The sequence below is a fragment of the Castor canadensis genome, chromosome 7, assembly GCF_047511655.1.
Source record: "Castor canadensis chromosome 7, mCasCan1.hap1v2, whole genome shotgun sequence".
NCBI lineage: Eukaryota > Metazoa > Chordata > Mammalia > Rodentia > Castoridae > Castor > Castor canadensis.
In genome coordinates this window covers 137,564,229-137,576,541 of record NC_133392.1, presented here as the reverse complement: position 1 = coordinate 137,576,541, position 12,313 = coordinate 137,564,229, and positions in this window count along the sequence as shown.

Genomic DNA, 12,313 nt, shown 5'->3' with positions numbered 1-12,313 from the left:
GGGAGAGAAATTTCACTTTGATTCTTTTCCTTTGCCTGATTTATATTCATCTGCTCAGCTCATTTGTCAAGCTCTATGTACAGGGCTTTCCATCCATCACCCTGGGTAATCTTCACACCATCTTTGAAGGGTCAGCATTACAGTGGTCGACCTTAGCCCTGGGCCTTTAAACCAGATTTGCGCACATGGGTCTTGGCTTCCATGCCCTCTACACCGTGTGCTTTCCCAGTTCCCAGCAGACACTGTGGTGCTTTCTACCTGTTCCACCCCTCCCCCACTCACTAGCTGGCTCCACCCCTCTTACTTTGCTTGCTCTTTGAACTTCATGTTGGGAAGCATTAATTCTTTTTCTCTGACATTGAGTGTCCCAACAGCACATCTTATCCCTGTCATCTGGCTCATCCCCAAGCTGTCCTCTTATCCCTGATCTTTGAGACCCTACACTAGTGCTGTCTACAGTCCTTTGGCAATTGTCAGGCAGTCATGTGATTTAGCTCATCCAAGGTCACACAGACAGAGTAGCTGGGTCAAATAGGTGTGTGTCTTCCAAGCCCAGCACTCTGGACACCCTCTGGACTACAGGGAAAGAGGTCAAGGGATGGTCCCAAGGTCAAACTGCTGATCTCCAAGGACATGGGTATTTGCTACCTGCCCAGAGCTCTGGAAACAGAGCTCAGAGGAAATGACTGTCTGTGGCAGACGAGCCTCAAAGTTGATTTCCCAGGAGGAACCCAACAAGGCCCTTGAAACGTGGACATCAAGGAGGGAAATCAATCGTCTTTTAAGTTTTCACCTTGATGATTGATCTGCTGCTTCCAGCCCCTTTTTTCTCTCTCAAATCTCCAGACATGGCGTCTCTCACTTTCACATTTTTTTTCTTCTCATCTTTAAAGTGTGGGGTTTTCTGATTCTGATCTGAAACTGAAATACATTACTTCATGCAAACTAACCAGGTATTGGTCATCCACTTTCAAACTTTTTCATTTCTTCTGAAGGGAGGAGGCCCTGCTTAGCTCACTAGAAGGGAAAGGAAGAAAACTCGCACCCACTGAGCTCCTGCTATGCACTGCAACCCCTTCCGCTCCCATAAACACAGCACCACTTCATAGTTACTTCTCTCCCCTCCCAATCCCGGCCAGATATATTATATTAATCCCACATATCAGATGAGGACCCCGGAATTCCAGAGAAGTAATGTGCTTGACACCAGTCATATGATTTGCAGGACTGAAGAAAGCAGGCACCAAGCCTACAATGACAGTGACCCCTTGGGGGACACCCAAATTAAACAATTAAGCAACATCTAAACCATAGCAACTTAATGTGGCAAAGTGGGGGCAGTCAGGGTGGGCAATAGAAAAACAACGAAACTTCAATGTCTCCTACCATGAGCTGGCTCAGTCCCTTTGAATCAGTCATTGTTCATTTAATCCTCACATAAACCTGGAGCTAAAGTCTGAAGGAAGAAAGAGAAGAATGGAGGGGTTTGAGAGGTCAGAGGCAGAGGCTCAGTAAGAGGAAAGCAGAGCTGAGATGGAGGGTCGTGTAAACAGGATTACCAGATAATATTCCAATACCTGCATGTCTTTTCAAATCTAGACTCCACACATGAGAGAAAGCATATGATACTGGTCTTTCTGAGTCTGGCTTATTTCACTTACAACGATGATTTCCAGTTTCATCCATTTTCCTGCAAATGACGTGATTTCTCTCTTCTTTATGGAAGAATAATACAATTAATATATACCAACAAAAAGATGACTGATGTTTAATGCACAACATATTTTTAAAAATTCAAAATAGCTAGATTAAATTCTAGATAAACAACATTTGTTTTTAAGTATAAATATATTTCAAATACTGCATGGGGGTATACTTATATTAAAAGAATTATTTCAGGATTATCTAAAAATTCAAATTCAATTGAGTGTCCTACATTTTTCTTTGCTGAATATGGCGACTCTTCTTTGCATACCACATTGAAGGGCTTGGCCTTTGGCCTTAGAGCAAAAGGGCTCTTAGAAGGATTTAGGGAGAATGGCAAGGCCATTTTATGGTGACAGAGACAGGGAGCTGCTAAGAAGACACAATTCTAAATCAAAGACAAGCACCAGGCACCCTGGTGGCACATACCAACCAGGTGTGCACTACCTTTCTTGTGTCAGCTCAGTAGTCCGCTGTTCACCAACTAGACAGTTAAGTCCCAGGAATGTGCAGGACAAGTTTGAGAAATTAAAAAACAAATTCATGACAGGTTATCTGCTCTCCCTGAGCTCCCAGAGTGGCCCTTGAACCTGGACAGACCAGTGATATGATGGTGTGCTAGGTCTTTTAGGCGCACAGTGACAGGCTTCTAAGTCAACATAGGCCAGGGAAGAAGACTAAGGAAGGCTTGGAAGAAATATGCCTTGAGCTGGGTTTTTCAGGATGCATTATAAAGTTGGGTGTCTCTGTAGTAACTAAATTCTATTCTAACTAATTCCCCCTTGGACCAGGCCTCCTGCTGCATCTCCCTATTCTGGAAGGCTGTCGGCTCACAGTTAATTGTGTCCTTTACTTTATATTGAAAGAGCTCATTTCCTTTTCTTGTGGCGGTTGGCATCTTTTCATCAATCATATTACTGTCACCTTGAGCCAGTCACACACCAGGGAAGAGGAGAAGGACATATAAGCCATGGAAAAGGCCTATCCATTGGTGTGGAGACAGGGAGAGTGTGATGCCTTTGGGAACTTGGCAGTGGTGGGACTAGCAGGACCTCAAAGGGTCAGTTCATGAAGGACTTTGACATGAAGAAATGGAGACTCTCACTAAATACCTGTAGAGTGGCACAGAAAGATGTGAACATGAGACTGACATGACCAAATAAGGTGTGTTGCAGAACATCTGGGAAGATGGCCCTGGCCACGTGCTGCAGAGAGCATTGAAAAGACTCCACCCAGGTGAGAACATGAGGACAGCAAGTCTTAGATGGACCCAGCAGCAAATCAGATGGGAGAGGCTGTCCTCCAAGCAGGTTTTGGGACCCATCCCTGTCCTCTTTCAGAAAAGAGAAATCAGAAGTCAGAGGATGCCAGAGGAGAGGCTGGAGCCCATCCTGTACATATCAACAGGTTCAAATGCACACGTACTAGATTTTGGAGGATCCATTTCTACCCCAAGACTTAGAGATGCTATAAGGACCAGACAGCCTTCTTCCTGCATTGATTAGACTTTTACTTAAATAATGCTACACAAAACCACCCCCAAACGTAGTAACTTAAAATAGCTGTCATTTGTTCAGGACTGCAGGTCTGCTAGAGTACTTCTGATTCTAATGGTATGCCTGTAAATTAGCTGCAGAAACTCTGCTCCTTGCATCTCATTCTGTTCTCACAGTGTACACTGGATGCTCTCAGAGGGGTAAGAAGGAATGTAGGATGTCTCTCAAGGCATCTCATCCTAACACTTGGACCCTTGTTCTTGCTACCTGCATTGTGTTGGTCAAAGCAAGTCATGTGGCCAAGCCTATCAGTAGCGGGGGAGACTATTCTGTTATGAAGGTGATAGTGGCAGGCAGAAGTTACATGTTATGACCAATCACAGTTATTACCAAGGAGCATTATGGATCCAAGGACAAACATGGATTGCTACCAAAGGGAAAAGCACCAGACCCAATTACACTCTGCACTCTGCCATGAGTGCTCTGTGCCTTGAGACTCCAGACAAAGCCCAGCATGCCTACAAATAGACTAACCTCTCTCAGCCTTTCCAAGAAGGCAGTCCATGAATGGGGGCTGGGAATTAGGGAGGGGTTGCATGCATTTTACAGGGGAAATAGTACAGAAGAGGCCAGAGCTCTATCATGAATGAGATTGGAGCATGGCTAAATAACTCCTGGGGCTGTTTCTCCATGGGTCTATTTGGATGGGAAGCCAAGGAGCCTACAGAGAAGTGAGTCACTATGTGGAAAGAAAGGGTGGGGGTGCATGAAGTGAGGAGTGATCCTCTGGGAGTTCTCAGAAGGGTGCCTCATGTATTACTCAGTGTCACTCAGCTTCCACAAATGCCTGTGCAGTTACAGGATAAAAAAACTTTCACGCAGAGTGCATTCAACTGCAGAAAGCTAGTGCCGTATGGTTTCTAGATGCTTTGGAAGGAGTACTTTAGCAACAGTCATATCTTAGCATAACATTCAACTGTATGGAACATAAATATCCAAAATGAAAGTGAGTTTAAAAAGCTGGGATGGTGGCTCCATGGTGTCATTAGGGGAGAAAGACTCTATTGTCTTCAGCACATGGGTTTCTATTCTCAAGGTCATCTTGTGATCCAAGATGGTTGCTAGAGTTCCAAACATCACATCTGCTGCATTCTAAGGAGGAAGAGAAAAGGAAGTGGAAGGATGTACCTTTATCACTTTAAAGAAGTATCTTTGAAGACTTATACAACATTTCTGCATCAATCCTACCAGTAAGACTTAACTTTTACAGCTTCTTGTAGCTGCAAGGGAGGCTGGGAAATACAGTATTTTTGCTGGATCACAATATATCTAGCTAAAAGTTGGAGTCATTTTACTAAGAAGAAAGAATATAAGATACTGGGGACTACAAATTCTCTCCTATAAGAAGAAGACACCAGTGTAGATACTCTTGGTATCAGCCAGCCTCAGTCTTGGTCTGGAGTCAGCAGTTCTCTGGTAGCAGTTGTAATATGACATCATTAGCAAGAGCTGACATATTTCTTATGGTTAGTAGCAGATATTACCCACAATACCCTAGGGCAGAGGAGGAAGAGGATGGACATTGGAGGTTATCAAGAAAAATAATATTGAGAGCACAATGGTTTAGTCTATTAGGACTGAATTTGGGAAATACTGTGTGGCCCTGAACTTGTGAGCTCCACCCTATCCCAGGTGAGGGTGACTCAAGTGCCAAAGGTTTTACCTCTTTGTCTAGTCTTATTGCTGCATTTCCTCGGCCATGTAGCATCCCTGGCTCTCCTTGAAAGCCCAGATCCCACCCCCTGACTCCACCTCAGCTTTTTGGCTGTCTGTGTTACTGAGCTATGGAAATTATTGCATTCTAATCCATGGGGACTTCTTAAAGCTAAGAGCTGCTTGTGGGACCTGAAATTGTCCTCACAGTGATTTCATTCAAAGTAATAACAGCATCCAATGCTATAGAAATCTCATCCTCACGATCATAAGCATTTATAATAGCCCATCACTGAGCAAGTGCTTACATTGGAGAGGAATTTCCATGGAGAAAGTCACTCTTTTCAAAAATGTTAATTTTTTTGGGTGAGGAAATTAAATGAGATGCCAAATTGTCTCTGTCATTATGTTGCCCTTCCCTCCTGAGCACTTACTGCTCTGATCAGTATGACATTTTCACATGGAGCAATGCAGATGGGGAAATTTACCTCCTGATGGAGACTCCTCATTTGCCCATTAGTCAGCCAGCTCTGCACCAGTGTCGCCTGCCTATTCCGATTTTACAGTAGGCTGAGCGGAGGATGGGGATAGAAAGCTGCAGACCCTGCAGCCTTGGCCACCCTTTGAGAGATAAACAAGGGAGACCCTCTGCATAGCAACAAACAAAATGAGACCCCTGAGGGATGATCTTGGAACATGCCGATGAGGCATCTGAAGCCCCCAAGTCCTGACCTTCATAAGAGAACATCCCTGGGCAATGTTCCTTGGCTGTGAACTTGGCCTCTCTTCATGACCATTCCAGATCATAACCTGCTCTGTTCCTCAGACCATTTTGGGAAACACCCATCCTGGAGACCCTGGTGAGCCTCCTGCCCAGGCCAGGGCTGGGTTCACCCTGCTGTCCCACTCACTCACCTTCAGAGTGAGCCTAAGTGTCCAGCAAGGGGCAGTATGGAAAAGCCTTTTTATACTTTGGGGCTCCAGTCATCGTCCCTAGGGATTACAAACTTCTCAAAGCCCTAAGAAAAAATATGAGATTGGAAAAAGAAAATTATTGATTCCAAAATACAAGAAGAAGGCAACAGAATCAAAATTAATAGGTGTTTATTTAAATGTCTGCAGAGCATAGTGTTCTGTCACATTCGTTAGTTGTTAAATTTAGTTCATAAAAACGTCAGTACACTTAAAAACTATCTGCTGGTTAAATTGTCTCACTTTGAGACAATCCCCAAGTATGTATGATGATTACTGAGAAATCGTAGTCAATCATGAATTAAATAAGTTACATAGAGCCAAATTATTTCAAAAGCAAAGTCATAAAAAATCCTTTCAGTTATTACGGCAAAAGTTTATATTTGATGTGGAATGTGGGTGTATTTAAATCTGTTTGATGTGATATGGGGTAGAAACTCCAAAAATGAGTACCCAGGGTCTTTGGAAGTCATAAAAGGCCTGTGAGGATCCAGTTTTGAAAGAACAGGATTAAATAATGAAGACTGTTAGATTGTACACCAAGCCCTCTAAATGCCACGATAGCAGTGGTTATAAAACCCATGGCAAACAATGCAACCATGTGTAACAATTTAAAAGAATGAAGTGTGCGTATATGTGCTAATAGGAGAAGGCATCCAAGATACACTGTTCCATGAACAAAGCAAGTCATAAAACAATATCTACAGTATAGTTCATTTTGAGTTAAAATGTGCAAGAGTGTGTGTATGCAAATGTGGAAATGTGTACTGTTGTATGTGTAGGGAACATTGTGAAAGGAGTCATAGAAATGGTAGTAGTTTTACATCTGAAGATTAGAAATAAAGGGTTAGGTGAAAGGGGACTTCTATTTTCATGTTATAATGCTCATGTGATTTGCAAGAAAAAAATAAGGTGCCTGTATTATATTTGTAATTGGAAACACTACGAAACTGAAGAAGAGATTTGTCTACGAGATTTGTCTAAGAGAAGAGTGTAGAGATCAGGATTTGGCACTACTAATTCAGCACTGTCCATGGGAGACACCTCTGAGCTTGGCTGACTTGAATATCCATGTGTCCACTCCCTGTCTCATGTGGAGGGAGGCAGACCCCTCTCCTTCAGTCAAGTGAGGGGGTTGCTTTGAGGGGACCTCTAAAGAGCTTGACTGTATGCTTTGGCAATCAGGAAGGAGAGTGTTCTGGTGTGTGACCTTCACCTAGAGCAAGACATCAAGGCTCGGCTGATAGGTGAAGAAGAAAAGAGGCTGCTCTGGGGATAGCTACATCCTGGCAACAGAGAGGGCTGCAGTAGGGGCCAGGTTCCCCATGAGTCAAGTGTACCCTGGAGGAATCTGGCTTGGAGCCATCTTCAAAAGAAATTGTCCCAAGAATCATCCTTGAGTTGGCATTGAACGTCACCCAAGCAGAAAGAATCCATGCCAGTCACCCAAATCCGGTCAGTCCTGACCTGCCCTGGATTTTCTCCCTCTTCCTGTGTTATCCCTGGAGGAGTCAAGGGCAACCTGCTGGGGGTGGGGCTGGGAGAAGAGAAAGGCAAGAAATAGAGAAACAACCTTGTACCCTCCTGCCCCTACCACCCTGAAGCAGATCCCAGCTGGAGAAAGTAAAGAATCTTCCTTTCTTAATATTCTAATTATGGAAGTGAGAAATTTTGGGGGCCTGAAAGTGACCAGAGGAATTTTTTTTTTTTGCAAAGTGGCAACCAGCCCAAAGTATGAAATCTGCCTACAATTTCACTGACTAGATAGGAAAGTAGATACTAAAAGGATAGGTGTGAGAAAGAAGTTGCCTTCTGCCTTCACTCAGCATCCTGTTCATTCACTGGGTGACTTCACTTCTCCAGGGAGCCAGAATCCCACACTGAACTCCAGGCCACTTGGCTGGGGCCCTGATGTCCAGTCCATTGTTTGCCAGTGCCTGCTAGGGTTGCAGCTCTACACTCCAGACCTGCTACTTCTGTAAGGATTCTCCCATGATGCTCATTGGTCCTGAATCCATCCTGCCCGTAGGTTTCTGGATTTCCTTTGGTGGGCACCAGCCAACCAGAGGCAGGTCCTCACCCCATTCAATCTCAGCCATCAGACTCCACACTTCCAAGATTTCCATCAGACTCACACCATAGCTTACGCAGTTTAGACGAAGCCACTTAGGCTTCTCCCGCAGGCCTGAGTGACTATGGTAGGGAGCATACTGGGCCTGATAAAGGGCCGGAGGAGGCGTTGAAGCTAGGCTCTGGCCCTCTGCCTGTGAAAATTCCCCATGGAAGAGAAGGGCTGAAATCTCAATGGTTCCCCATTTGGTCTCAGGCTCTGGGTCCTTCTGACCTCTCAACCCACCTCCGGTTTTACCACGTCCACTCTGGGCAGCTCTGCAAAGACAATGTCAGTAACACGACAAGAGCTACTACCTCCATGGTGTTTGCTTCAGACCAGACACTACACTCTTCTGAGCATTTTCTGTATTGTGATTAAATCTTCACTCCAATCCTCTGAAGTCAGTACTATTATTCTTTTGTTTACAGATGAGGAAATGGGCACAGAGATGGTAAGTAATGCGCCCAGGTTCACATAGCTAGTAACTGGCAGAGTCTGCTTCCATCTTAGCACCGTGGCTCCTGAATTCTTGTATTTAACCACTATGGTCCTCTGTTTGCCTTTACTTCTAGAATGGTCTTTACTTTCTCTCTCTTCTCAAAGTGCTACTTATTCTTCAAGGTCCAGGTCAGATGTGTATCCCTTTGTGTTCAGCTCCCCCATTCCGCTCACAATCCCCAGGAGGACCCCTAGGGGAACTGCCTGTCTGGGCTGTCATTGCATCTGTTACCCACTTGTGTTAGGGGTGCACCTCACACTGCTGTCATTTGCCCCCAGGTCTGTGGCCCCATACAGATTTTTGCTCCCAGAGGCACAGTGTCTTTGTAACACCAGGACTCACTGCAGACCTGATGACAAACTGAATTGAATCCCTCTGTGTCTCACACCTATGACAGTACTGCATATTCCCAATCCCCTCAAGGTCATTGCAAAGGTGTTAACTGTTGGACACTGATGTGACTGGGAGACCTTGAAAAGAGCTTACAGGCTGGGTGGAGAGCCGAGGCCAGTGCCGTACTTAAGGCTAACAGAGTCTGATGGGCTCCATTATTTCTGTCTGGGGGCCCGTGCACTTCACTTCACTTTGTCGTCATGACCTCAGCCAAAGTCTGGGTGGCCTGGTGGAATAGGTGACATTTGCAACCAACACAGATTGTGTCAGCGCCCAACAGTCTCCTGACGCTGCTGCCTTCATGACTCAGAATCCTTGGGACTGAGCCCATGGCTTGAAAGGCCAACTGCTAGCCAATGTTCCAGCTGGAGGAAAGTCCCTAGTCCAGGCCAACCAGGAAGGAGGAGGGGACAGAGGCCGGGAGCCAGGAGCCCCTGAGTAAGTGAGTAGTAGGGGAATCTGCAGGCACAGGGCCACCCTCCCAGGCAAGCACAAAGTTGTTCCCCATACCCATTTATTTCACGGAGCCTCCAAACTGGAAGCAGTCGTCAAGCAAGGTAGCATCCAGCTGGCTGCATTGCCCACCACTGTTGGCCTGTGGAAGAAGGTCATTGCCCTGCTAAAATCCCACCATGGCTTCTGCTGGCTGTCAGGACATATTTCCAAATCCTCTGTAAAGGCCTGTATGATCTGGTCCCTGCCTCCTTCTCCAACCAGGTCTCTGGTCATCTTGCCCACCACATGGTACTCTAGTTACATCAACCTCTGTGTCTCTTCATTTCTGGGATCCCTCCAAAATAAGTAGGATGCTCTCCTCTGCCACCCTCACCTAACAACTGTCAGCTGTCAAATGTCAATTTTAATGGTCTTTTCCATGAACCTGCTTCATTAACTAATGGATTGATTGATTCATTTATATAGTCTACATTGGTTTGAGCTGTGTGCCTGGAATTGTGAGTGATCCATTAGCTAGAAACAGAGAGGGTAACACCTGGATCGAGAAGTCTATGGATCCTGCCAGGGCCAGCCCCTGCAGAGGGACTTCTCCCAGGACTAACCCAGGATTGGAGGCCCGAGGAGACATGTTCCTCATGGTCAAGAGCGTGGGTGGCCTCGAAAGTTGAACTACCTGTATTTGAATTCCTACTCTATCATTGCTGGAGAGAAGTCAGACAAACTTCTTTGCTTAGCTAAGGTAGGAATAATTATAGCATCTTTCTCAGGATTGGGAAAACAAGAAAACGCCACAGAGATAAGTAGCTGGTATATAGAGCTCGTTACATAAGGCTTAGTTAGCAATGACAATGGGAGAAATCTTGCATTTCACAATTATTTGTTTTTTACTTAAAGATGATACTTGCCCATGGTTTTAAAATTACAGAATTTGAAAGGACAGTGGAGAAAACTTTCTCCCTGCGACCCTAGCCCACAAGTTCTTTTCCCCAGGAACATCCTCTGTGACTAGTTTCTCAAGTATCTTTCAAGAGATATTTTATGCAACTGCAAACATACATGTGTGCATCATCTGTCTGCCTGTCCATCCATCTGTCCATCTACTGCTATCTACTGATCAGCTACCATGTATTTGTCATCAAATCATAGCATCCCACATGCTGTTCTGATTTCTGGGCTTTGCTTTCACTTAATTAGAGACATCGCTCAGAAATGGCTTCATATCTGCACTCATAACTCTTTGTTCCTTCAGAGGACTGCAGAGGAGTACCAGGAGATGCAAGGAGCAGAGACTTACCACCCCTGTCACCCCTGGAGACCCAGTTCCTGGCCCCTCCCTTCACAGTTCTCTTTTCTCTGGAGATTTAGTGTGCTTGAGACAGTGGCCCCACATTTCAGAGTACAAACATGAGAACGACTTGGGGCTTCCTAACAATTCACACTGCAAGATGGAGAACCACTCCCTAAGGCTTCTGACACCACGTGTCCAGGGTGGGCCCAGGAACATGCAGAGGATTTTGGTGCAGGAGTTCACAGAAACCACAGTGCCGCAGGGAAAATCTTGTCCCCAGAGATAGGCAGCGTGTTTGAGGTGATCTGTGCATCACTCCCAGGCCCTGAGATCCAATACAGTCTCAGGCATAGCGAACTCAAGGTCCAGTCGGAGTGGCCAGATTCACTTATGTAAGGCAGTGGTCCTGCAGTACAAGTAAGGAGAGGTGAATGGTGCAGATAGACTGTGCTGTGATTTCAGAAGAGAGGTGACTGTGGATTCAGGGGTGATTGTGGCACTTCCTGGAAGTGGGGGGTGGGGTTCAGAGTGACCTTGAAGAATGAAGAAGGAATAGGTGGTTGGAGAGAATATTGGATAACTGGAAACCCAAAGGTACGATGGAGAAAATCACACCGTAAGTGGAAGCCTGGCCCACAGCAAGCTGTAGTGCATCTTCATGCAAATTAGACAAACATACCCAATCCAGGCAAGCGCAGCCTTTGGCACATGCTGGGCAAGTGGATGGTATGTTTAGACAAGTGAAGTAAAGGCACTCTTTCCCCAGAGGAACCCAGGTCTGGGCCAGAAGACACCATTTCTGACAATGTGGCTCAGGTTTCAGTTTCCACTCATCCTCTTGGCTGTTGTGCTGAGCACACACTACCCAACACACACGGTGACTCCGGCGGAGATACTCTTAAAGAAATAAATGCCAGCATGTCATTGAAACAGAGGACATAGGAGGAAGGGTAGGTTCAGGAAGGGATTTCCCCAATGGATTTGGCTTTGGGTGTACAGAGTACAAGGCATCTGTGAGAGAGTCAAGTAAATCCATCCAGTGAGAAGCTGAATGCGGGGATCTGGGCCATGGTCTGGGAAGAACTCACACCCCTCAGCTGTGGACCAGTCACAGGATGCACCCCTAGATTTCCCATGGGCCTGTGGGAAGGTAGGACATGCACATACAGACACACGATCATTGAGAGAATTGTCTCATGGTATATGTGGCACAGTCTGGATGTTGCCCTGAGCAGATGACTACAGTATGTGCTGAGAACAGCAGGGAAGACTTCTTGGAGGAGGTGGGCTTGGTGGATAGGCCTGGCCCTGGCCAGGGTAAGGAAAGCTGTGTACCATTCAGAGTGGTTGACTCTCCATCTCACTCCCATTTCAGCTCCACTGTAACCTGGTGTGGCCTTCCGTGGCCATTTCAGAAAAGTCATTTTCTCTCTGGCTATCCTGCTTTATTCCCTTCCAAGCACTTAGTCCCATCTAAAGTTATTTCATTTACATTTGCTTGTTGACTTGCTACTTTATATGTTTGCTCTTTATCGAATATCTAATTCCATCAGTGTATCAACCTCCACTTGAGTAGTGACCCTATCTGTTTTGTTCATCCTCAAATCCCCAGCACTTGGCACATTTCAAGTGTTCTATGGACATTTTTTGAAAGAAAAAGTGAACAAGCGAGCAGAAAG